Genomic DNA, 27,411 nt, shown 5'->3' on the forward strand with positions numbered 1-27,411 from the left:
GCATTCCATACATGGTGGGCTCATTCCACGACGCCTTCACCTACCGTTTTAAACAATGCAACCCCATAGTCTGCGCCATTGCCATCATTAGAGCGCCAGGGATGGAAGCACCAGGGCCCATGGGAGGGAGGGGCCCTCTGCACCCCCATCATGTCTGTACGTCATTATTTAACTGGGGCATGGAGCCCATTTCCCCCTTGCATTAGGGCCCCTGCACCCAGGTTACCTCACTGCCCTTTCCCCGCCCTTGCGTTTCCACCACATCAAGCATTTGCAAAGCAATAGGTCGGAGTGCTGAAACTTTTCAGACACTCACTCCTGATCACAGATCTGAGCTGGATCCATCATCGTTCTTTAGCTCAGTTCACCACCCCAGTTCAGACCCAGCTATATGCAAATCAGTCTGACCCTGTGCCTCATGGGAACAGTCCAGTCCATACTGCCAAGCCAGGTTTTCCATGGATGGATATATATATATATATATATATATTTTTTTAATTTTTTTATTTTCCTGGGACTGGTTTCAGGGTAACACCCCTCATCAGCCAGGCTAACTTTAATCCAGTGACAAAGTGAGCAGGGCACCCACATCTGGCCATACCCTACCAACTTAGGGCAAAAAATCAAACACAAGGAGATGATGGACGGAGCGCTGAAACTTTCCAGACACTTACCTCCAGTCATAGATCTGGGTTGACTCCATCATTGTTCTTTAACTCACTTTGCCACACCAGTTCAGACCCGGCTATATGCATATCAGTCTTGACCCTGTGCCTCATGGAAACAGTCCAGCCCGAACAGCCAAGCCATGTCTTCAATGGACTGCAAACAAGAACCCGGGGACCAGATTTTGGGTAACACCCGTCATCAGCCAGGCTAGCTTGAATCCAGTGGCAAAGTGAGCAGGTGGCATGCATGACATTTTGAAGGTGCACTAAACATGTAGAATAGCTCAGTGCATAGGCATGGGATGCTAAGATAATTTGGATGATATGTGTTTGCACAGTTTTACATACCTTATGACAAATAAGGAGGGAGTTGAAGGATATTCGTATCAATTGTATCTGGGTGCATTGAATTTTGTCCCTTTGTGACAGGAGAGCAAAGCGATGTAGAAAAGGTGACAGATAACGTTTTACACAACAGGGAATTTTAGTCTGTGTGCGCCATGCTCATACCTAAAGTGCGGAGCCCGTGGGATCAATGGGGATGAGGGGCTGCAAGCCAGGGGTGCCATCATTTTCTAGTGCCTTAAGGCCCTAGTTTTGGATAACCAGCTAATGATTGCAGATATCCGCACCTGTGGTGTTATTCTGAAAGCGGCCGCCTGTGTTTTTAAAGCGTGTGCCCGTACTGTTGAAAGCGGGAGTCCATGTTGTTGGAAGTGGGTGCCCGTGGTGTTAAAAGCGGGTGCCCGTGGTGTTAAAAGTAGGTGCCCATGTTGTTGGAAGTGGGCGCCCGTGGTGTTGAAAGTGGGCTCCCATGGTGTTGAAGGCGGGTGCCCGTGGTGTTGAAAGCGGGTGCCCGTGGTGTTGAAAGCGGGCGTCCGTGGTGTTGAAAGCGGGCAGCCGTTGTGTTGAAAGCGGGCGCCCGTGGTGTTGAAAGCGGGCGCCCGTGGTGTTGAAAGCGGGCGCCCGTGGTGTTGAAAGCGGGTGCCTGTGGTGTTGAAAGCGGGAGCCTGTGGTGTTGAAAGCGGGCGCCCGTGGTGTTGAAAGCGGGCGCCCGTGGTGTAAAGCGGGTGCCCGTGGTGTTGAAAGTAAGAGCCCATGGTATTGAAGGCGGGTGCCCGTGGTGTTGAAGGCAGGTGCCCATGGTGTTGAAAGAGGGTGCCCGTGGTATTGAAAGTAGGCGCCCATGGTGTTGAAGGCTGGTGCCCGTGCTGTGGAAAGTGGATTCCCATGGTCTTGAAGGCGGGCGCCCGTGGTGTTGAAAGCGGGCGCCCTTGGTGTTGAAAGTGGGTGCCCGTGGTGTTAAAAGCTGGTGCCCGTGGTGTTGAAAGTGGGTGCCCGTGGTGTTGAAGGCGGGTGCCCGTGGTGTTGAAAGTGGGCGCCCATGGTGTTGAAAGTGGGTGCCCATGGTGTGGAAAGCGGGTGCCATTGCTGTTAAAAGTGGGTGCCCATGGTGTTGAAAGCGGACGCCCGTGGTGTTGAAAGTGGGTGCCCTTGCTGTTAAAAGTGGGTGCCCATGGTGTTGAAAGCGGGTGCCCGTGATGTTGAAAGCAGGTGCCCATGGTGTTGAAAGTGGGTGCCAGTGGTGTTGAAAGTGAGTGCCCGTGGTGTTAAAAGCGGGTGCTCGTGGTGTTGAAAGTGGATGCCCGTGGTGTTAAAAGCGGGCGCCCATGGGGTTGAAAGTGGGTGCCCGTGGTCTTGAAGGCGGGCGCCCGTGGTGTTGAAAGCGGGTGCCCGTGGTGTTGAAAGTAAGAGCCCATGGTATTGAAGGCGGGTGCCCGTGGTGTTGAAGGCAGGTGCCCATGGTGTTGAAAGAGGGTGCCGTGGTGTTGAAAGTAGGCGCCAATGGTGTTGAAGGCTGGTGCCTGTGCTGTGGAAAGTGGATTCCCATGGTCTTGAAGGCGGGCGCCCGTGGTGTTGAAAGCGGGCGCCCTTGGTGTTGAAAGTGGGTGCCCGTGGTGTTAAAAGCTGGTGCCCGTGGTGTTGAAAGCGGGTGCCCGTGGTGTTGAAAGTGGGCGCCCATGGTGTTGAAAGTAGGTGCCCATTGGTGTGGAAAGCGGGTGCCATTGCTGTTAAAAGTGGGTGTCCATGGTGTTGAAAGCGGACGCCTGTGGTGTTGAAAGTGGGTGCCCGTGGTGTTGAAAGTGGGTGCCCCTGGTGTTAAAAGAGGACCCCGCGATTTTGAAAGCGGACGCCCGTGGTGTTGAAAGTGGATGCCCTTGCTGTTAAAAGTGGGTGCCCATGGTGTTGAAAGCGGGTGCCCGTGATGTTGAAAGCAGGTGCCCATGGTGTTGAAAGTGGGTGCCAGTGGTGTTGAAAGTGAGTGCCCGTGGTGTTAAAAGCGGGTGCTCGTGGTGTGAAAGTGGATGCCCGTGGTGTTAAAAGCGGGCGCCAATTGGGTTGAAAGTGGGTGCCCGTGGTCTTGAAGGCGGGCGCCCGTGGTGTTGAAAGCAGGCGCCCGTGGTGTTGAAAGCGGGCGCCCGTGGTGTTGAAGGCGGGTGCCCGTGGTGTTGAAGGCTGGTGCCCGTGGTGTTGAAAGTGGGTGCCCATGGTGTTGGAAATAGGCGCCATGGTGCTGAAGCGGGTGCCTGTGGTGTCGAAAGCGGGTGCCCATGGTGTTGAAAGTAGGCGCCCATGGTGTTGAAGGCGGGTGCCCGTGGTGTTGAAGGCAGGTGCCCGTGGTGTTGAAAGTGGGTGCCCGTGGTGGTGAAAGTAGGCGCCCATGGAGTTGAAGGCAGGTGCCCGTGGTGTTGAAGGTGGGTGCCCATGGTCTTGAAGGCGGGCGCCTGTGGTGTTGAAAGCGGGCGCCCATGGTGTTGAAGGCAGGTGCCTGTGGTGTTGAAGGCAGGTGCCCCTGGTGTTGAAAGTGGGTGCCCGTGGTGTTGAAAGTAGGCACCCATGGTGTTGAAGGTGGGTGCCCGTAGTGTTGAAAGTAGGTGCCCGTGGTCTTGAAGGGGGGTGCCCGTGGTGTTGAAAGCGGGCACCCGTGGTGTTGAAAGAGGGTGCCCGTGGTGTTGAAAGCGGGCGCCCGTGGTGTTGAAAGCGGGCGCCCGTGGTGTTGAAAGCGGGCACCCGTGGTGTTGAAATCGGAAGCCCGTGGTGTTGAAAGCGGGCGCCCGTGGTGTTGAAAGTGGGCGCCCATGGTGTTGAAAGCAGGAGCCCTTGGTGTTGAAAGCAGGCACCCGTGGTGTTGAAAGCGGGAGCCTGTGGTATTGAAAGCGGGTGCCCTTGGTGTTCAAAGCGGGTACCCATGGTGTTGAAAGTAGGCGCCCATGGTGTTGAAGGCAGGTGCCCGTGGTTTTGAAGGCAGGTGCCTGTGGTGTTGAAAGTGGGTGCCCGTGGTGTTGAAAGTAGGCGCCCATGGTGTTGAAGGTGGGTGCCCGTGGTGTTGAAAGTGAGTGCCCGTGGTGTTGAAAGCAGGTGCCCGTGGTGTTGAAAGCGGGTGCCCGTGGTGTTGAAAGCTGGCGCCCGTGGTGTTGAAGGCGGGTGCCCGTGGTGTTGAAAGTAGGCGCCCATAGTGTTGAAGGCGGGTGCCCGTGGTGTTGAAAGTGAGTGCCCGTGGTGTTGAAAGCAGGTGCCCGTGGTGTTGAAAGCGGGTGCCCGTGGTGTTGAAAGCTGGAGTCCGTGTTGTTGAAAGCAGGCGCCCGTGGTGTTGAAAGCAGGCACCTGAGGTGTTGAAAATGGTTGTGCCCGTGGTGTTGAAAGCGGGCGCCCGTGGTGTTGAAAGTGGGTGCCCATGGTGTTGAAAGTAGGCACCCATGGTGTTGAAGGTGGGTGCCCGTAGTGTTGAAAGTGGGTGCCCGTGGTCTTGAAGGCGGGTGCCCGTGGTCTTGAAAGCGGGCACCCGTGGTGTTGAAAGAGGGTGCCCGTGGTGTTGAAAGCGGGCGCCCGTGGTGTTGAAAGCGGGCGCCCGTGGTGTTGAAAGCGGGCACCCGTGGTGTTGAAATCGGAAGCCCATGGTGTTGAAAGCGGGCGCCCGTGGTGTTGAAAGTGGGCGCCCATGGTGTTGAAAGCGGGAGCCCCTGGTGTTGAAAGCAGGCACCCGTGGTGTTGAAAGCGGGAGCCTGTGGTATTGAAAGCTGGTGCCCTTGGTGTTGAAAGCGGGTACCCATGGTGTTGAAAGTAGGCGCCCATGGTGTTGAAGGCAGGTGCCCGTGATTTTGAAGGCAGGTGCCCGTGGTGTTGAAAGTGGGTGCCCGTGGTGTTGAAAGTAGGCGCCCATGGTGTTGAAGGTGGGTGCCCGTGGTGTTGAAAGTGAGTGCCCGTGGTGTTGAAAGCAGGTGCCCATGGTGTTGAAAGCGGGTGCCCGTGGTGTTGAAAGCGGGCACCCGTGGTGTTGAAGGCGGGTGCCCGTGGTGTTGAAAGTAGGCGCCCATAGTGTTGAAGGCGGGTGCCCGTGGTGTTGAAAGTGAGTGCCCGTGGTGTTGAAAGCAGGTGCCCGTGGTGTTGAAAGCGGGTGCCCGTGGTGTTGAAAGCGGGCGCCCGTGGTGTTGAAAGTGGGCGCCCATGGTGATGAAGGTGAGTGCCCGTGGTGTTGAAAGTGGGTGCCCATGGTGTTGAAAGCGGGCGCCCGTGGTGTTGAAAGTGGGTGCCCGTGGTGTTGAAAGTAGGCACCCATGGTGTTGAAGGTGGGTGCCCGTAGTGTTGAAAGTGGGTGCCCGTGGTCTTGAAGGCGGGTGCCCGTGGTGTTGAAAGCGGGCACCTGTGGTTTTGAAAGAGGGTGCCCGTGGTGTTGAAAGCGGGCGCCCGTGGTGTTGAAAGCGGGCGCCCGTGGTGTTGAAAGCGGGCACCCGTGGTGTTGAAATCGGAAGCCCGTGGTGTTGAAAGCGGGCGCCCGTGGTGTTGAAAGTGGGCGCCCATGGTGTTGAAAGCGGGAGCCCGTGGTGTTGAAAGCGGGAGCCCGTGGTGTTGAAAGCAGGCACCCGTGGTGAAGAATGCGGGAGCCTGTGGTATTGAAAGCGGGTGCCCTTGGTGTTGAAAGCGGGTACCCATGGTGTTGAAAGTAGGCGCCCATGGTGTTGAAGGCAGGTGCCCGTGGTTTTGAAGGCAGGTGCCCGTGGTGTTGAAAGTGGGTGCCCGTGGTGTTGAAAGTAGGCGCCCATGGTGTTGAAGGTGGGTGCCTGTGGTGTTGAAAGTGAGTGCCCGTGGTGTTGAAAGCAGGTGCCCGTGGTGTTGAAAGCAGGTGCCCGTGGTGTTGAAAGCGGGCGCCCGTGGTGTTGAAGGCGGGTGCCCGTGGTGTTGAAAGTAGGCGCCCATAGTGTTGAAGGCGGGTGCCCGTGGTGTTGAAAGTGAGTGCCCGTGGTGTTGAAAGCAGGTGCCCGTGGTGTTGAAAGCGGGTGCCCGTGGTGTTGAAAGCGGGCTCCCGTGGTGTTGAAAGTGGGCGCCCATGGTGATGAAGGTGAGTGCCCGTGGTGTTGAAAGTGGGTGCCCTTGGGGTTGAAAGCAGGAGTCTGTATTGTTGGAAGCAGCAACCCGTGGTGTTGAAAGTGGGTGCCCGTGGTGTTGAAAGCGGGAGTCCGTGTTGTTGGAAGCAGACACCTGTGCTGTTGAAAGCGGGCACCCATGGTGTTTATTTATTTATTTATTTATTTTAAACTTATAGAGCGCAAACAAATACCACGAATGGTGTCTCGGCGCTAGGCAGACAGAGAGGCAGACAAAGAGGCAACTCCTTTACATGTATTGACTGAATAGCCAGGTCTTCACTTGCTTTCTAAAAATCATCAGTGACGGGCTGCATTTTATTTGATGGGGCAAGGTATTCCAGAGCCTCGAGGCAGCTACCAAGAAGCGTCTGTCTCCCCATGTAACTGTTCTAACCCTTTGAACACAAAGGGATGCAGATGAGGCAGATCTTAAAGCTCTCTTAGGGACATAAACCAGCAGTGATTCCCTAAAAAAGTCAGGTCCTTGGCTGTTCAACGCTTTGTAAATAATGCACAATGCCTTAAACTTGGTTCTTTTTCTCACCGGAAGCCAATGAAGTTGGTAGACAATGTGGGAAATGGGTGCAAACTTAGGAGTTTTGGTCAGGATTCGTGCAGCAGCGTTCTGCACCATTTGTAATTTCCTAAAGACCTGCTCCTGGGCATTCAACAGAAGCCCATTGCAGTAGTCCACCTTGGATAACACCAAGGAGGACATAAGTGTTTTCCCGGCAGACAGGGGAAGGAAAGGTAATAACTTTTTCACCTTTCGTAGCGTGTAAAAGGAGGAGGAGACCACTGCATTAGCATGATTGATGAAACTTAGTTTGCTGTCAAACAACACTCCTAAGTTTCTCACCTTCGAAACTGGAGTAGGTGGATTACCCATTTCTGGTGGCCAACAGACCGGGGACCAAGCTGGTTTTAGGTCTCCAAACACCATTACCTCGGTCTTATCGGTGTTTAGTTTTAGACAATTACTGTCCATCCAGTGACTAATGGCTCTCATGCCTATCTGAAAGTTGGCCGCTACCTCACTCCCGTTTTTATGCACTGCTAACACCAACTGAGTGTCGTCGGCGTATGAAGTCACTCCCATTCCATGGATTTTAATGACCCTCGCCAAGTCCGACACATAGATGTTAAAAAGTGTCGGACTTAGCGAGGATCCCTGGGGGACTCCACAAGGCAGCACAAATGTAGGTGAATAAAAATTCCCCATCTTTACCGACTGTTCTCTGTTAGACAGAAAAGAGACCAGGAGCTCCACAGCTTTGCCCTGTATGCCCATAGCTGTGACACGGTCGATCAAGATGTTATGATCGACCGTGTCAAAGGCCGCCGAGAGATCCAGCAAGATCAGGACTGCCGTGCCACCCTGGTCCATGATCTGTCTGATCTCTTCGGAAGCCTTTATAAGCGCCGTCTCCGTTCCGTGGCCTCTCCTAAACCCGAACTGGGTGTTATCTAGCAGGTTGTTGTGATCAATGTAACTGGCCAGCTGTTTATTTATAACTTTTTCAAGTATTTTGGATGGAAAAGGGAGGGCTGCTATAGGGCGATAACTTTTTAATTCCAAGGTGTTAAGAGTGGGTTTCTTTAGCAGTGGCTTTATTATGGCAGTTTTCCATTTTTGAGGATAAATACCTGATTCGCAAACAGTACTGCAGATATTCTCCAAAATTGGAGCTACTACCTCGATTGTTGATTTAATGATGGTCGGTGGGCAGGGATCCAAAGGGGAGCCCGACATAGTTGTTTTGATAAGATCTTTTATTTCTGAAAGTGAAGGAGGGATGAATTCATTCAGGGAAGAGGATATGAACTGTGCGTTCTTGTGGCTCTCTGATGGTTCCCCCATTATATTATTATTGAATTTATTGAAGATTTCTGTGACCTTGGTCCTGAAAAAATCAGCCATCTGATTACAGAATTCTTGGGTAACATCTGTAGTATTCGCTGTTGGTATATTTGTTAATGTTGCCACTACCTGGTATAATTGCTTACTGGAATTCTGGGCTTTTTCTATCTGTTCGCTAAAATATTTGCTCTTTTCCAGTCTTAACAGCTTCCTGTAGACTGATAATGCTTGTTTGTATTTTTCTTTATCATTGTTGTCGTAGTTGACTCGCCAGCACCTTTCTAAATTGCGGCATTTCTGTCTTTCTAATCTTAAAGTTTCGGAGAACCAAGGGGCTGATGGTATTGCGCGATTTGGGCGCAGTTTCTTAAAAGGCGCTACTTGATTAAAGGTATCTGTAAGCCATTGGTTATAGTTATTTGCTGCCAGTTGAGAGTCTGGCGTTCTAGATGGTTTGTTATTTTCCAATTTCTCAGATAGTGTCTTTATATCTATATTTTTCCAGTCCCTGCACGTTCTAAGTTGCTTTTTAGCCGATGTTGATTTTTATATTTTTTAACACGGACGTGAAAGACCACCACTGCATGGTCTGACCATACAATAGGGACAACAGTGGGGGAGGTAATGGCCTGGTTATTTGTAAATAGGCCATCAAGAACATGACCTGCTTTGTGCGTGGCTGTAGTGACTAGCTGGTTAAGGCCAACAGCCTTAAAATCCTCAGTAAGGCTCAGTGTGTCTTTATCTGCTGTTTCTTCTAAATGAAAATTAAAGTCTCCTAGTATAGTATAATCAGAGGCTTCTGCCACTGGTTCTAATAAAGTGCTAATAGATTGGAGAAAAGGCATTCTAGCGGCTGGGGGACGATAGAGCAGAACTCCATTAAACATTTGAATGGGAGATAGAGTGATGGAAAAGGCTAATGTTTCTGCAGGAATGTTATCTAGTGTCCCTGTTTTTAGTGCTAGTTCTAGCCGTAAAATGATAGCAAGGCCGCCCCCTTTTTTTCCTGTCGGTCTATCTTGTCTGGTGATATAGTAGCCCTCCGGGATGGCTGCCACAAGGTCAGGGTCAGAAGCCAGATCGGCCCATGTCTCTGTTATAAACAGAATATCTAATTTGTGTGCTGAGATTTATTCGGCCACATCTTCTCTATGTTTACACATAGATCTGGCGTTCACCAGTGCGCATTTAATGCGTGTAGTCTCATTACTAGAAGCTCCTGATATCAATGGTATCTGTGTGAGGGAACCCGTTGCTTTAAAATTACAGTTTGGGCAGATTATATGTAACGTGTTAGAGCACTCTGCTAAGTTGAAATGTGGGCATTCTTTCAGAAACATAGTGTTTTTTATATCTAGCAGGTCAGAGAAAGTATATTTCAAGAACTTACTAGAATGGCGAGATACCCGGCCAGGGGAAGGGGCGCTCCGTATAAGCATGGGCGAATTTTGCGGATCTCGCGTTCGCGAATTTTGCGGATTTGCGGATTCGCAATCCGCAAAATCCGCGAATTCCCGCGAATTTGCGGATTTTTTTTTTTTTTTGTGTTCGCCCGTGTTTCTGCCAGTTCGCGAGGGTTTTTACAATTTCGCAATTTGCGAACTTACCTGTCGGGTCGCAAGTTTTGCGAACTTGTTGTTTCTACATGTCCAGCCTGTTTGGGACACTCTTCTTCATCACTGCCACTCTCTGTCACCACTGCCACTCTCTGACTACTCATGCCACCCTCTGGCCCACCCATGCCACCCTCTGTTTCATCACCACACCCTCTGGTTGTCCAGTGTACATTATTTTCGGCAAAGCAAAGCACACCTTCCCTGCCTCAAGTGACCTGAATTAATTTGGGGCTGATTAATGTGTCACAGAATATTTTTTTAGCTGGCACCTGCTTCCTTAGTGCGCCCTGATTAGTGATCTTTTGCACTTGCTAAGTGCTTTCATTGTTGCAAAATTAGTTACAACACCTGCCCTGCCCCAACTGACAATAATGAATTAGGGGCTAATTAATGTGTCACTGAAAGAATTTAAAGTTCCAGCCTGGCACCTGCTTGTCTGCTCCTTTAGCTGTAAATCAGGACCTTTGTGGCATACAGTTAAGGTCAGAGCAGGGTCACACAATAGTTGCAAGCAGGCAACCGAATTCTGGAGGGCCCCCTCAGGAAGCAATACAAAGAATCGTTACAAATCATGAGGTTGACCTTTTGCACCTGCTCATTGCTTTTGCTTTTGCTGAAATCGTTTTGCGGTTTTTTTCGCGCTATTCGCGGGGCGCGGCGTCGTGCGAAACCGACCGCGGAAGCCGCCAATTCGTGCGAATGAGCATTTTATTTTTTTGCGGCTTGTTGTTTCGCGAGTTTTTTTGCAGTATTCGCGAGCCGCTTGCAGCGCAACACGCGAATTTACCCCAAGGTCGAGTACGGGCGCGGCCATTTTGTTTGCGTGACGTATTTCCGTTTCCGCCCGCTATGTATAATCTCGCGCAGTAAGCGCATTGCGAGTAGAGGTTCGCACGAGATCGCGCGGGAAATCTAGAGGTTCGCACGAGATCGCGAGGAAAATCTCGCGCGAACTGACTTTCGCGCTCGGAAACGGGCGCCGGCCATCTTGTTTTTCATTCATTTCCTGTGTCTGGGCATGGTGTTTAATCCTCTTGATATCTTTCCCATCCTTTGCTTGTTTTCAGTTTTTTTTTTACGATTTTGCTTCTTATCTATCCCTCTCTTTTCCTAGCTGTATATTTTTGTCTTTTCTGCTATTTTTCTTTACTTTTAAACTACTTTTGTAAACTCTTTTCTTTTCTTCTTCCCTATCCTATTCTTTCTTAATTTTCTACTTCTTCCTACCTTACCTGCCCAGACCATGGTCAAGCCAGGCGCCGTGAAGCTGCCCAGGCACTTGAGGGCCGCAGCGGCGGCGGGGAGTAGTGCTGGACCCAGTGGCAGGACAGCAGGCGTGAGATCGAGGGGGGAGCAGGTGACGCGCCGGGAGATATTCAGCCCGGAGGAAGTGGGCGCGCTGGTCTACTTCGTCCAGCGCCGCCTGCCCAGGACCATCGCGGGAGGCGGCAGGATCGCGGCCGGCGGCTATAACATGCGGGAGCGCCGGAAGCGGTGGGAGAAGGTGTGCTGGGCCATATCCCACCTCTACGGGGTCCAGCGCACCTACAGCCAGGTCACCCATCGCTGGACGGACCTCCTGGACCGCGAGCGCGACCTGCTGGACCAGCTCGGCTTGGAGATCCCCGGGCTTGGTGAGTAGTAGTAGCCATTGGCATTTAATCACTCACTACTATGATGTTTTCTCCTGCTCTGTGTTGTTGTATTGCAAATATTTGTTTTTTACATGGAGCAAGCCAATAATGCCGCTGATGACGATTACATTGTAGTTAAATTATATTTCAAAATCTTCTGTGCATTTCAGGTGCACTGCTCTCCTTCTCAGTGGGGTTGCTACTATGCTTATTTGTTTTCTATTTCGTGGTCTCATTGGCCTGAGTAACTATTATGTATGAGTGTACTTAACAGAACTGCGTAATGCTAGACACTAGGGGGCAGATTACATTTACAAGCCCCTTGCGCCACGTTTACGTTGCCTTGCGTGACGCAACAGCGGCGTAAACGTGCCGCATCCCTGCAAGTCATTTACAGCATGACGCATCTAGGGAGATGCGTCACGTTATAAAGCCATGGGCCTGCACCACAATGGGTGCGTTCCTAGTACGCAGGGTGGGCGGTCCAGCGGCTGTGCGCCTCGCAAAATTGCCTGCGTGAAATCTACAAGATTTAACGCAGGCACTTCTGCGACGCTGCTACGTCAATTCAATTCCTTATGTCTGCTCGAAGCAGGCGAAAGGACTGACACAGCATGTAAAGTATTGGGTGGCCCTGAGCATTACTGGAGTTGCATTGCGTTGGCGACGTGACTCCAGCGATGCGCCGCTCTTACGTGACGAGATGCGTCACGCAAGTGCCTACCCTTGCGCCAGGGCGCGCCGCATTGTAAATGAGGCACATCTGCCGTGTCGCAAGGGTAGTTTTGCGTGACGCATTTGATCTGGCGCATCTCTGGAGATGCGCCAGAACGCGTAAGTAAGTATGCCCCTAAGGGGCAGAATTGCAATTACCGTCGCATCCCTGCAAAGTAGCAGGGATGCGCCATTAATTGTGCGGCCCGCTACCACCACCAAACATGGTGCGCCGTATTTGCAATGCGGCTCCCCATGGGCCCAAAACGTCACCGAAGCTTTACTGCTGGAGTTGCGTCGCAACGATGGCGCAGCTCCATCAATGCTCTGGGGTACCCTATCTCCCCAATGCTGGGTCAAGCCGTACGTCTGCTTCAAGCAGGTGCAGGGTTTGTGTGACGCATCATTGTCCTAAAGGTGACTGATTGATATTTTGTAGATTTCCCTCAGCCACTATTAGGATGTGTTCCAGCGCAGGAATGCCCTCCCTTGCGCCGGAACGCCCCCTGATGGCGCAGGGCTTTATAACGGGATGCATCTCCCAAATGCGTCACGTTGTTATAATATTATACGCCGCACCATGGCGCCCTTTTTTGTTTAGCTGCTGCGTCACAAAAGTCACGCAAGAACGGCGCAAAAGAGCCGCAAGGGCTTAAATCTGCCCCTTCCTTTGTAACCCTGACAATAAGAAAAATAGTGGCGGTGGATTGATAGTTTGACTATTTAAATGACTGGTAATGTAGCAGGCAACTGTTAGTGTTGTCACTGATCTGACTGAAATCACAATGGAGTTTGTCTGTCACTTTGCGTCTTGCCTGCGGACTGCTGCCTGCCAGTCCTAGGTGAACGTTTCAGTACTTTGTTTAGTGAGTTACGTGACTTTCGAAGTCACAGGTCCGCAAATAAATAAAAAGTAACCATAATCAATATAATTTCGCGGAAATATTTTGTTATTGTTCTTTTGAAATGTTTGATTTGGTTGACATTGACAAGCAACAATCATCCATGTTTTCTGTTCTTTCTTTCATGTTGTACGTCAGCTCCCCCCAGGGGCGAGAGGAGGACACAGGAGCAGCAGGCGGCGGATGCTGTTCATCAACAGGGCCAGGATCGGGCAGGCGAGGGCTCCTCTGCTGGCCCCAGTAAGTTTTCATTTTAGACTAGTACCTATTTTTCCTAGCGTTCCTCATTTGAATTTTTTCAAAATTGTCTTTGCTCTTCTTGTAGACTGTATCTAAATTCTTATCCTGCCTCTACTATGACTCCCTGTGGTATTACTAGATTATTCTTATTAGTCTGTCTGTGTAGCTAACTAAGATTGCACGGTTGGCGAAACTCCCATGATTCTAGTCAGCAATAGCTCTATCAACTTAGTGCAGTCCTCTGGGATTGTCCATAATGTCTTTTGAAGTGTTCTATCTGGACTCATGCTTGCAAAAATTGCAAAACCTTTCGTTCAGTCACTCTAGTCTGGAGGACCAAAAAACACAGATTGTATTTAAATTTAAAAGCTTTATTAAAAGTAAACACATTTATTAAAATGAAGTCATAATAAAACTAAACGTTTAACTGATAATGGAAAAGTGGTTAGTGCTGACGATTAATTGAAGACATTTCTTGTGGTCGAGCCGAGCTCTCACCTGGTTTCAACTTGATCTTGTTGTTAGAAGTCCATCTTCTGTCTGTGTGGAGAAAAATGGTGCGTGTTAAAAAATCAGCCTTCATCAGTTGTGCCAAAAAGTGCAGCAAGACAACCTTCCCTGGAAAAAGGGACATTTTTTTTAACTTTAACGTAGACAGTCACAAATTACATTGTTTTCACATGTCTTCATTCCTAGACCAAATACTAGTGACTAGTGAGTGCTTTATTCTAAGATTCTTAAATGTACTTTGTAGGTGGAACATCTGGTGGCGGGGCCAGTGTGGTGGTGGTGCTCGACACGGAGGCGGAGGGCAATTCATCATCAGGGGAGGAGGCGGCGGCGCCGGATGTGAGAGTTGAGACGGTGGTGGCGGCCAGAGGTAAGCTCTTATATATTCCTTACTTATTGAGATTGAAGACTAGCTGGGAAGGCAAGAATATGAGATGCATGGCTGGGTGAATGATGAAGCAATGATGGGTGGAAGGACAACAGCCTGGGTGGGTGACACAGAAACTGTATGTGTCCATATACCTGGATCATGCTACTATCTGACTCTTAGATAGCATATGTGTATCTAGAGCAGGGGTACTCCTAGTACGGCCCGCGGGCCGGTGGTGGCCCGGCAAGCCTTCGTTGGCGGTGCGCTGACCTTGCAGACAATCACTGCTCCCCCGGCCCCCACAGAGCAGAGGCTTTTTTGTATTTCACCTGTTAGCGCCCCTGCATCTCCACTCTGACAATCACTGCTCCCCCGGCCCCCACAGAGCAGAGTGGAGATGCAAGGCCACAAAGAGGTGAAATAGAACTAAGCCTCTGCTCTGTGGGGCCGGGCAAGCAGTGATTGTCAGGGTGGAGAAGCAGGGGCGCTAAAACAAACAAAGCCTCAATAATATGTTAATGGTCTTTTAAAGACCTGTTAAGTACTTTGGTGTTGTTGTCTGTGTGTGCGCGTTGAGGAAGCGGTCTCAACCCGGGCTGAAGGCTGACACAGATAGACACACACACAGTGAGATGACAGAGGGAGAGGGAGGGCAGGAGGGAGAGAGAGATGGAGGGAGGGCAGGAGGGACAGCAGGAGGGAGAGAGATGTATGTAAATGCTGGGTCTCTGGGTCTGGTGGCTCAGTGGATGAGGGCATCTGCTGCAGGGACCTGTGTGCAACCTCATGGTCACAAGTTATCGTTTTGCTTTAGCCCCGCCCCCTCTGACTCCGCCCCCACCAGTGCGGCCCTCGGCCCCAAACTACACTGTAAATGTAGCCCCTGAGAGAAAGTTTGTGAGTACCCATGATCTAGAGAGAGTAGACGGTCAGTGGATGAACTAAGTGTAACTTTGAAGAGCATGTAACACTAACACTGCACCCGCACGTCCGTTCCAGTGTAGGAAAGGCAAGGAAAAGAACTTTTAATTTTGTCCAAATACTACCATAAATAGTAGCAGTAGTTTGTATTGCAAGCACTGCATAGATCCGGTTATTATGGTGGCCACTCCCTACCTCTCTTAATAAGTTTAGTAGTACTCAGTCATTCATGTGTGGATGTATCACTGCCTGTCACTCAATAAAAAGCAAAGCACCTAAAGTCATCCCATATATAAGCAAAAACATCCCATGTGAAGTGATAGATAATCAGATTATTTATCTTCTTCAATTTTCCATTTCTAGTACTCATTTCCACTGTAGGGTGAAAGTTAAATTAATTAAGCAGTAGCCCTTGAGTTGTAACAGAGTATTCTCAGTGCCACCCGTAATAGAAAAGTAAGAGATTCACCACCTGCATGTACTGGACGGGTACAGTAACGCAACGGCAACGCAAGTCTAGGTCACTCCTCATGGCGTGCGTCTCTTTTTCTCGGGTGCAAGTTTACCGCGCTGGCATTATGCCGGCTTGCAGAAAATAACGTACCAATTTTCCAAAACAAGAGACAAGAAGAAGAATAAGACTGGTGTACTTTCATAGTCGACTCCAATGGAAGTCCACAGTGCTCATAGAATTTGTTCCTTAAACTCCCACTAATGTTAGAGCAAGGATGAAGAAGTGTGAGGTTAGATAGATACTGGCCTCAATAGTTATGTAATGCGCTTGCAAGTTGCTAGTTGTACTGCAGCACACATTTCTGCTGAATGATTGAGTTAATCTTAAAGAGCATTGGTTACAGACTATGTCTTTCTTTCTTCATATAGGTTCTCCTTCCAAACGAACAAGGAGGAAGGAGCTGGCTAGAGCGGCCCGGCAACGGAGAATCGAGGCCACTGTTGCGGAATATCGGCGGCTGGTGGCCCTGGAGGACGTGGAAAGTGTGCGGTCGACAACAACGACAACGTCGTCCTCCGTGGCCTCACCGGCTGCCACCGTGACCCAGCACAGTGGTCCACCGAGACTGAGCCGGGCTGCCAAAGGCAAACGCCACCGCCGAGCAGCAAGGCCAACAGCTGCTTCTCACAGGCCTTGCACCTGCAAGGCAGTGAAGGCACGCCTGCGCCGCACCACCCTGATGGTGTCCCGCCTTCAGCAGGAGCTCGCCTTGCTCCGCGAGGAGCATGATGCCCTGGCCCAAAAAGTGAACAGCATCCACCCATAGTGTCCCTTGCCCCTTTTTTAGAGACTTTTGGGGGGTGGGAATTGGGAGTTGGGTTTTTGGGGACTTTTGAAGGACAATCGTTGGGGTTAGGGAGGGTCTTGCGGGAGATTATTTTGTTAGGGATATAAATATACTTTTTCAAACTTTATCTGAGCATACCTGTTTTTTACTGCTTGCCTGGTGGGTGGGGGTTTAACGTTGACTGTTTTCCTGAAAGTTTAGTTCCATTTTCTTCCTTTAAGTGTAAATGCCCAAATGTTTTCAACACTAAGTGCCTCTCACAGACTAAGTGAAGTGAATCCAAGAGTCCTAGGACTTTAGTAGTACTACCTTCAGGCTCTCGTCTCTCGTACTAATACTCCATTATACCCCCAAACCACCAAACGCTTATCTTACCTGTAATTTGTGTTTGAAAGTAGGGCTAGGCCCAGGGCTGGCTCCACGGGAAACACCGAATAACGTTGGCAATCTTGGTCGGATAAAATTTCCTCATAGCGGTGGTAGTAGTGGTGTGACACAGTGGCAGTTGCATGCCTATGAAAAAAAAGAAAATGAAATCTGGTTTGTCCTCCTGAGCAATTCAACGGTACAACTGAGAATATAGCAGGTGACAGAAGTACAGTAGAGCAGTGCCACATTGTAGCCTAACAAATGGTAAAGTATAACTACTAATTCGGTTGAAGTTCTTTCACATTAGCAATGGTTCTTTGTCAAGCAGAGTAAGAATATATCATCGACAACTGTGGAAAGAAAGAATGCGACAGTACAGGGCCTGTGTGGAATTATTGATAACTATATTCAACATAAGGTCTCTGTAGCCAGATACCCGAGAGCCTTGCTGGTCACTATAAATCCATTCACAACAACACTCAATGGGGTTGGTCTGGAAGGTGTCACGTTTACTCCCCGTGATCCAGTCGATGCAAATATGGTTCCACCTCCAAATGTCACCAACACCCAGAAGTGTAAACACAGGGTGTTCGAGGCATTAGGCGAGGGAGAAAAATAACAAACTAAAATAAAAAATGTGGGATGGGTAAAGGTAGGGTCAGCAGGGAAAGGATACCTGTAAGAGAAGACAAGACAGGCATCAGTGAAGTGATGTCCTAACATACAAGGGTACTCTCATATAGTCTCACTAAATAGTCTGCAAGTCTCCCGCCTACTCATGGGAAATGTAGTTTCATAGTACGGTAGGCGCTTAGGGGCTGCGTAACCTGACAGAAGGTATAGTAGATAGAAAAGGAGAAATTGCTTTTTTTCTAGGTGTCCCCTCACTCACCAGGGTTGCCCCTTGGTGACATGCTTCATCATTGGGGCCATCCCAGTCCTCTACGGCCTGGGGCGTGCTGCGACTTGCGAATTACGTAGGAGCACTTACAAATGACTATGTGTGGTGCAGATAGTGGAGTGGACTAAGTGATGTGTTAAGGGATCAATGTAGAAGCCGAGAGAGAGCAAAGAAATGCAGTCACAGTCAGAGAAAAAGGCAAGGGATACTGTATCTATGTGGTTGTAGTGGTCCTGTTGGAAGTGGTAAGTAAGTTGCCCGCAGAAAAAAAATCCTCCTATTAGCGGCACTCCTCCATTGCAGCCGACGCTTCGTCCACCGATGTTGGTCACCAGAAGACACCCTGTCCACTGCCTGCCTGATGCTGAATTGTGGCTCGCTACTGTGAAGCCTGACTCCATCCTTTTTTCCCCATTGCAGAGACTGAAACCCGGCCTGTAATTATTCAACGAAAAACAGGAAGTGATATAATATTACAACACCACTGATAAATAAATATAAGGTATGTAGGCTGTGGAGTGCAAAAAGTCACAATTTGTTTTTCCTAGTAGACAGACAGTACAATGTTTTTGAAAGTGCGTACTCTGAGTCACCTTTTGAAGGATAAGTAAGTATGGGCAAATTAATGTAGCGGATCTTGCCCCTCAAGCTAGGTGTACTGTAAACTGTGTTTTAGAACAAAAATAGATCTTCCTAGCAGTGCTCCCACCCAAAAAACGAGGCCTAGCAGAAAACTGGAGACAAAACTTACTTTGAAAGTAAAAGTAGGCCGAAGTACCCTAATTACCCATTACCCCCCGTGGATTGTATTCAAACCACTTGCAAGCAACCAAGCAAAAGTAGCCATAGCCAGCATCGCTCCAAGACTCGAAATCCCCCCCACTCAAACACATGCAATAGAAATACTGCTAACCCTAACGAACCCTAAGTTAAGAATAGTGGCAAAGGCTTTCTTTAACTATGCCAAATCCCCCCTTTCCCACCATGGATTTTCTTCAAATGACTTGCAACCAAAATTACACATTCTCACGAGTGCTCTAAGACCCCAGAACTCAGTTTGAAAAATCTAGAACACCCCGATACACATGCAATCCTGCTGCTAGGGCTAACCCTAACGAACCCTAAGTTACAAAAAGTGCCAAAACTAAAGGCTTTTCCGCGCGGATTTTGTCCCAACCACTTCTACCCGGTATTAGACCTTCCCAGGAATGCCCCAAGACCCGGCAACCCACCCGCCAAGAAGCATAACACCCCCAAACAGGCCAAAAGCAAAATCTCATACTTGCAATATTTCTGGGCCTTCGGTCCAAACGCGCTGCGTAGCTAGGCCATAAGTCGGGGTTGGCACGACGGATTTCCTGAAAAGCAAATGCAATCAAGATTAGAGTGTCCCAGCAGTGCTCCCAGACCACGAAACTCACCCGCAAACACCAGGAAGCCCCCCTAAGAGCACCTCAAAGGCAAGCAAGTCATCAAAAACACAAAAAAAATTCCGCCTGGGATTTGGTCCAAAACACTTTTATCCGGTATTAGAGCTTCCCAGCAATGGCCCCAGAGCCGTCAACCCAGGAGAAAACGAGTAGAAGACCCCCAAACAGCCAAAGAGCAAAAGTACAAAAATGGGGACTTAGTCACTTTTTCACAAATTTCCCAAATCACTCCGCGCGCGCTCTGCAGCTAGGCCCTAAGTCCCCTCAGCCACCATGGATTTGCTTCAAACCTCTTGCAAAGTAAAGTATATATAGCCAGCAGTGCTCCCACACCACGAAACTCACCCGCAAACACCAGGAAGCCCCCCAAACAGGCCCCCGAAAACGCTACATAGAGCAAAATGTCAGAAATAGCCCAAAAAAAAATCGGCCTGGATTTTGTCCCAACCACTTCTACCCGGTATTAGACCTTCCCAGGAATGCCCCAAGACCCGGCAACCCACCCGCCAAGAAGCATAACACCCCCAAACAGGCCAAAAGCAAAATCTCATACTTGCAATATTTCTGGGCCTTCGGTCCAAACGCGCTGCGTAGCTAGGCCATAAGTCGGGGTTGGCACGACGGATTTCCTGAAAAGCAAATGCAATCAAGATTAGAGTGTCCCAGCAGTGCTCCCAGACCACGAAACTCACCCGCAAACACCAGCAAGCCCCCCAAACAGGCCCCCGAAAACGCTACATAGAGCAAAATGTCTGAAATAGCCCAAAAAAAATCGGCCTGGATTTTGTCCCAACCACTTCTACCCGGTATTAGACCTTCCCAGGAATGCCCCAAGACCCGGCAACCCACCCGCCAAGAAGCATAACACCCCCAAACAGGCCAAAAGCAAAATCTCATACTTGCAATATTTCTGGGCCTTCGGTCCAAACGCGCTGCGTAGCTAGGCCATAAGTCGGGGTTGGCACGACGGATTTCCTGAAAAGCAAATGCAATCAAGATTAGAGTGTCCCAGCAGTGCTCCCAGACCACGAAACTCACCCGCAAACACCAGCAAGCCCCCCAAACAGGCCCCCGAAAACGCTACATAGAGCAAAATGTCTGAAATAGCCCAAAAAAAATCGGCCTGGATTTTGTCCCAACCACTTCTACCCGGTATTAGACCTTCCCAGGAATGCCCCAAGACCCGGCAACCCACCCGCCAAGAAGCATAACACCCCCAAACAGGCCAAAAGCAAAATCTCATACTTGCAATATTTCTGGGCCTTCGGTCCAAACGCGCTGCGTAGCTAGGCCATAAGTCGGGGTTGGCACGACGGATTTCCTGAAAAGCAAATGCAATCAAGATTAGAGTGTCCCAGCAGTGCTCCCAGACCACGAAACTCACCCGCAAACACCAGCAAGCCCCCCAAACAGGCCCCCGAAAACGCTACATAGAGCAAAATGTCTGAAATAGCCCAAAAAAAATCGGCCTGGATTTTGTCCCAACCACTTCTACCCGGTATTAGACCTTCCCAGGAATGCCCCAAGACCCGGCAACCCACCCGCCAAGAAGCATAACACCCCCAAACAGGCCAAAAGCAAAATCTCATACTTGCAATATTTCTGGGCCTTCGGTCCAAACGCGCTGCGTAGCTAGGCCATAAGTCGGGGTTGGCACGACGGATTTCCTGAAAAGCAAATGCAATCAAGATTAGAGTGTCCCAGCAGTGCTCCCAGACCACGAAACTCACCCGCAAACACCAGCAAGCCCCCCAAACAGGCCCCCGAAAACGCTACATAGAGCAAAATGTCTGAAATAGCCCAAAAAAAATCGGCCTGGATTTTGTCCCAACCACTTCTACCCGGTATTAGACCTTCCCAGGAATGCCCCAAGACCCGGCAACCCACCCGCCAAGAAGCATAACACCCCCAAACAGGCCAAAAGCAAAATCTCATACTTGCAATATTTCTGGGCCTTCGGTCCAAACGCGCTGCGTAGCTAGGCCATAAGTCGGGGTTGGCACGACGGATTTCCTGAAAAGCAAATGCAATCAAGATTAGAGTGTCCCAGCAATGCTCTCAGACCATGAAACTCACCCACAAACAGACGGAACCCCCCCTAAGAGCACCTCAAAGGCAAGCAAGTCATCAAAAACACAAAAAAATTTCCGCCTCGGATTTGGCACAAACCACTTTTAGTGCTTCCCAGCAATGGCCCCAGACCCGTCAACTCACCTGCAAAGAGGTAGAACAACACCCCCACAAGTGCTGAGTCTTTCTTCATTGGGCGTAAACCAGCCCTCTGCTTTGATGGAAATAGGAGTCTGGAGGAGGAGGATAGAGGAGCATGTTCTTCTGAACTTGTGAACCTGAGGAATGCAGACTGCGGCACCTTCAAATAAATTAGCAAACAAGTGAAGACAGTTCTGCTGATGGGCTTGTCTTTGTGATAATCTGATTAAAGTTTGAATTATATTAACTGTGCACAACAAAGAAAGACAGACACACAGGAATAAAAGTGAATAAGGATGAAAAAGAAAGTTATTGATTCGTTGTCTCATTTTCAGGGCTCGAAGTCGGAATCACGGTCCAGGAATAAGAATAAGGCTTCGTCATCATACTCTGCGAATTCAGCCCGGGTGAGGTCAGTGCCACCTGACAGAGTAGAAATTCCCTCATCTATGGTGCTGGCCACCTCCTCTTCATCCGGCACGCTCTCTCGTACTCTTATATCTGGTGGTATGAGGTGCTGATTCATCTTGATCATTGTTAACCTCTCCACATTTTTGGGCGAGAGGCGGCTCCGTTTGGGAGTTACAATCCCACCAGCCGCACTGAAAACCCGTTCAGAAGACACACTTGCGAGTGGGCAAGACAAGTAGTTTAAAGCCAGGTTGGTGAGCTGTGGCCACAATTCTTTTTTCCCATGCCAATACGCCAATGGGTCAGAATTAACATAGACCTCTGTGGAGTCATTCAGATAGTCCTTCACCATCGACTCAAGGTCCTCCTCCAAGGTTCCTCCACTTTGCGTAGCTCTTGCTGTGCCTCTGGCCTTTTGAGAACCAAACCCACGCAGAGCTAGCCAATCCTCTTCAGCCTCCAATGTTTCTGCTGTCTTTCGTGCAGATGATGCGGTTGCCGGTGTCTTTAACGGCTGAGAGGTCACTTGTGCCACAGCCACAGGTGCAGAAGTGGATTGTTTTGACTGGGGATGGCCTGCTGATGTACTGCCATTTCCTTCAATTTCCAGCCGTTCTGTTTCAAACTTCTTGGCTGACAAGGCTAGCCAACGTTTGTACTTTGTAACATCTTCATCAGCAAAAGAAAAGAATGCTCTGCCTGCCAGCGCCTTTTTGTAGCGTGGATCCAGAATAGTAGCACAAATGTAATGCTGTTCTGAGTGGATCTTTTGAAGACGTTCATCACCTTGTAGGAGCTCTAATAATTGCTCAGCCAGAAGCAAAGAAGAGCCTTTCTTTTTGTCATCTTTTCGAAACACAGAACACACCTCCTTCAGTTGGTCCTCCAGCATGTACAACAATGGGATAGCTTTTCCCAAATTAGAGTCCTCCTTGCTGACTGCACGCGTGAAGACCTCAAAAGGACGAAGCATGCGTGTTAGGCTTTCAACTATGTTCCATTGCGGCCCACCCATCCTCAGCTCCTCTATACCCTCTTTCAAGAAATATTGATCGAGTTGCGTATACTGCTCATACAGACGCTCAAGCATGTAGAAGGTTGAGTTCCAACGTGTTACCACCTCCTGGATGAGTGCTTTCACTGGCATTTGACATTGATATAGCATGCTCCTCAGCTGCTTGCGGGCCTTAAAAGAATGCCTGAAATGCTTGCAAATTTTTCGGCAGTTCTCCAATACACTGGACGCTGCACTGAGTTTATTACCCAAGAATTTTTGGACAACCAGGTTTATACAGTGCGCCAAACACGGCACTCTGAAATAGTAACCGTCCCTCATGGCCTTAACTATATTGGAGCCATTGTCCGTGGAAACATAACCAACCTTGCGTTTTAGTGGGGACAGACAGTTAAGGACCTTTGTGTTAAAGACATCCAAAATGTTTTCTGCTGTGTGACGTTTCTCCAAACCAAACATGGCTAGTGTTGCATGTTTCCGAGCACCTTTAAAAACAATGTTAGTGTCAACACCTGAGTTTAGCTTTGCTTTAGCCCCTGAAAAAGAGACCCAGTGTGCAGTGATGCACATGTAATCAGCGCCTGCGCCACTGCTCCACATGTCTGTTGTCAGATGTATAGTGTGAACAGCACTCTTCTGCAAAGCTGCCCCAATCGCCTTCAGAACATCTTCATGTAGTGCTGGAACCGCAACTCGGGCAAAATAGAACCGGCTAGGAACCTTCCATTTAGGGCAGAGCGCTGCCACTAATTCTAGAAAACCAACCCCTTCGACAAAAGAAAAAGGGAGAAGGTCCAGAGCTAGCATTTTAGCCAGCTTAGTGTTATACAGACGGGTCATTGGGTGGTTGCGTTCATATTGCGCTTCTGTAAACAACATCTTTTTAATGTTGCCCTGGACCAATGATTTACGGGATGATGATCTCTTCGACCCAGTTACGCTCGCTGATGAACTTTTCCGCATTGATGTCTCACTCTCTCCCACACTCTTAGTGTGGCTCCCATGGGGTGTGCTGCTGACATGGGAACTGGGTGTAAGTGAAGTGTTTGGATCGTCTTCTTCTACCTCCTCGTCATCAGCAGATGACAAATCAACGTTTTCATTACGTGCAATTCCGGCTTTCTTGACCGCCTCTAGGTGCGGAAACCATTCGACAGGGTGCCTTCTCTCAAGATGACCTCTCTGGCCTCCGGTACCATAGTTAGAACCAAGCTTACCACGACTATATCGAAGCTTACAAAGGCTACAAATGGCTACGTTTTCCTTTTTTGGGCAAACACTAAAGAAGTCCCAAACTGGAGACTTGAAATGTCTTCGGGGGCCGCCGCCGGAGGAGGCGTCGATACTGGTGGTGGTGGTCCTGCTGCTAATGACAGATGAAGTGGAGGATGTGGATTGCCGAACTTCAGTACGTTTTGCACTTTCACCACCACGAATTGAGGTCGAGGACGAGGTGGGTACCTTCTTGCGAGGAAGAAATATGGAAGCGGTAGGTTTTGGTGTACTACTTAACTCCAAATCTAATGATTCCATTTCCATTGCCTCCTCGCCGACATCATCATCACGCTCAGCAGCTTCTCGGGATAGGGTCAAAATGTCTCTTTGCTGCATGCCCGGTGGGGCTGCAGTGACCTTTGTGATGACTGCCTCGTCGTCATCGTGAGAGGCTTCATCACCAGCAGTATCTGTCACTTCTTGTTGAGCCTCATCACACTCCATAGGTTTGAGTTTTTGGACGACCTTCCTTTTACGCTTAGGTACCGGTGGCAGATCATGGTGTGCCTCTGCCTCACTGTCAGACCGCAGTTGTCGTGGTTCCCAAGACAGATCACTTGCACCAGAACGAGGTGGGCTTGAAGAAGATGTAGACACCCCCCTTGATCTTTTCCTTGCTAGGGATGTGGAAGACAATGAATGATCATCAGGAGGAGTGGCTTCCAATGATACCTCAGCTTCATTGTCGATTTCCAAATGTGCCCCTACTTCGGGAGGAACAACTATTGTGGGCACTTGTGAACGTCCATGCACCTTTGCTTGCGCATCTCCTTTTGCTGCCTCTCCTTCCACATGTACTTGGGCGTGTACTTGCACATGGTGTTGTTGTTGCGGCTGTGGTTGTTCAACACTTGTCAGATGAGTTACAACAACCTGTGTTGATTCAGGGACATTGCTGCTACTTTCTTGCGATGAGCCAACATCACTGGTCGATGGTGATTGGAGAAGTACACTGACTGCCTCTGAAGCACTCAAGGGCTTTGACTTAAGTTGGCGTGGTGGTGGAGGCACTGAACCCAATGGAGCAGGGGTGCTGCTCTCAGGTTGGTCCCCAGCAGATCCTGCTGCTGCAGGCGTACTTTTTCTTTTGCTCCCAAAAAAAGTGGCGGGTGACACACCAGCCTCCTTGGTAACTTGCTTCTTCTGCTCCTTACTAGCAACTTTCTTGCTAGAGGAGCTACGGAGAACTTTCTTTGGGGCCATCTTCTTCAGAGCAGGTCAGACAGCAGGCCGCAGTTGCACGAATTGTAGAGTTGTCTGAGGCCAGACGTGACGTCGCGTGACGTTATGCTGCACACACACACCGCTGCAGGACTTCTTCCTGGCACTGGTGGTTCTCTTGAGTCTTGTGCACCTAAAAAAAATGGAAGACAGAGGAACATCAGTTCAGTTATAGAGCACAAAAAAATCGAAAAACACTGCAAAATCAGCACAATCCCAATCCATCCATGCCCTCCATAATGTTTAAATTCAAGACAACCCACAGAAAGACTAGGCCCATGCAAGACTCACTACCCCTGGGCATAAATAAAGGTTGAAAAGTAGGCAAAATGGTTGGAGGCCTAACAACAAAGCCTGCATTCAAAATGGCCACTTGCCTGCCAAGCACATGGCCAGTGCCTGTAGCTGCACTCAAAATGGCCACCAGCCACATGGCATGTCCCTCCCCATGAACACCCCCAAAAATCGAAAAACACTGCAAAATCAGCACAATCCCATTCCATCCATGATGTTTAAATTCAAGACAGCCCACAGAAAGACTAGGCCCCATGCACCACTCACTACCCCTGGTCAAGGCCCCAACAACAGGTCAAAAATCGAAAAACACAAAATTTTACACAAAAAAAAATCGAAAAACACAGAAAAATCAGCACAATCCCAATTCATCTATGGCCTCCATGATGTTTAAATTCAAGACAACCCACAGAAATACTAGGCCCATGCAAGACTCACTACCCCTGGCATAAATAAAGGTTGAAAAGTAGGCAAAATGGTTGGAGGCCTAACAACAAAGCCTGCATTCAAAATGGCCACTTGCCTGCCAGCACATGGCCAGTGCCTGTAGCTGCACTCAAAATGGCCACCAGCCACATGGCATGTCCCTCCCCATGAACACCCCCAAAAATCGAAAAACACTGCAAAATCAGCACAATCCCATTCCATCCATGATGTTTAAATTCAAGACAGCCCACAGAAAGACTAGGCCCCATGCACCACTCACTACCCCTGGTCAAGGCCCCAACAACAGGTCAAAAATCGAAAAACACAAAATTGTACAAAAAAAAAAAATCGAAAAACACAGAAAAATCAGCACAATCCCAATTCATCTATGGCCTCCATGATGTTTAAATTCAAGACAACCCACAGAAATACTAGGCCCATGCAAGACTCACTACCCCTGGCATAAATAAAGGTTGAAAAGTAGGGAAAATGGTTGGAGGCCTAACAACAAAGCCTGCATTCAAAATGGCCACTTGCCTGCCAGCACATGGCCAGTGCCTGTAGCTGCACTCAAAATGGCCACCAGCCACATGGCATGTCCCTCCCCATGAACACCCCCAAAAATCGAAAAACACTGCAAAATCAGCACAATCCCATTCCATCCATGATGTTTAAATTCAAGACAGCCCACAGAAAGACTAGGCCCCATGCACCACTCACTACCCCTGGTCAAGGCCCCAACAACAGGTCAAAAATCGAAAAACACAAAATTTTACAAAAAAAAAAATCGAAAAACACAGAAAAATCAGCACAATCCCAATTCATCTATGGCCTCCATGATGTTTAAATTCAAGACAACCCACAGAAATACTAGGCCCATGCAAGACTCACTACCCCTGGCATAAATAAAGGTTGAAAAGTAGGCAAAATGGTTGGAGGCCTAACAACAAAGCCTGCATTCAAAATGGCCACTTGCCTGCCAGCACATGGCCAGTGCCTGTAGCTGCACTCAAAATGGCCACCAGCCACATGGCATGTCCCTCCCCATGAACACCCCCAAAAATCGAAAAACACTGCAAAATCAGCACAATCCCATTCCATCCATGATGTTTAAATTCAAGACAGCCCACAGAAAGACTAGGCCCCATGCACCACTCACTACCCCTGGTCAAGGCCCCAACAACAGGTCAAAAATCGAAAAACACAAAATTTTACAAAAAAAAAAAATCGAAAAACACAGAAAAATCAGCACAATCCCAATTCATCTATGGCCTCCATGATGTTTAAATTCAAGACAACCCACAGAAATACTAGGCCCATGCAAGACTCACTACCCCTGGCATAAATAAAGGTTGAAAAGTAGGCAAAATGGTTGGAGGCCTAACAACAAAGCCTGCATTCAAAATGGCCACTTGCCTGCCAGCACATGGCAAGTGCCTGTAGCTGCACTCAAAATGGCCACCAGCCACATGGCATGTCCCTCCCCATGAACACCCCCAAAAATCGAAAAACACTGCAAAATCAGCACAATCCCATTCCATCCATGATGTTTAAATTCAAGACAGCCCACAGAAAGACTAGGCCCCATGCACCACTCACTACCCCTGGTCAAGGCCCCAACAACAGGTCAAAAATCGAAAAACACAAAATTTTACAAAAAAAAAAAATCGAAAAACACAGAAAAATCAGCAC

The 27,411-nt window shown here is 49.3% G+C and overlaps 1 long non-coding RNA gene across 1 annotated transcript; it reads left to right on the forward strand.

Annotated features, from left to right (window-relative positions):
* Nucleotides 1–12,965: 12,965 nt before the first annotated feature.
* LOC147668218 (uncharacterized) lies at nt 12,966–15,994 on the forward strand. The gene is made up of 3 exons (XR_015304144.1): nt 12,966–13,064; nt 13,819–13,944; nt 15,748–15,994. It is a non-coding gene; the product is annotated as an uncharacterized LOC147668218 (long non-coding RNA).
* Nucleotides 15,995–27,411: the final 11,417 nt, after the last annotated feature.

This window comes from Lissotriton vulgaris, unplaced genomic scaffold (genome assembly GCF_964263255.1).
Source record: "Lissotriton vulgaris unplaced genomic scaffold, aLisVul1.2 SCAFFOLD_3746, whole genome shotgun sequence".
Classification (NCBI taxonomy): domain Eukaryota; kingdom Metazoa; phylum Chordata; class Amphibia; order Caudata; family Salamandridae; genus Lissotriton; species Lissotriton vulgaris.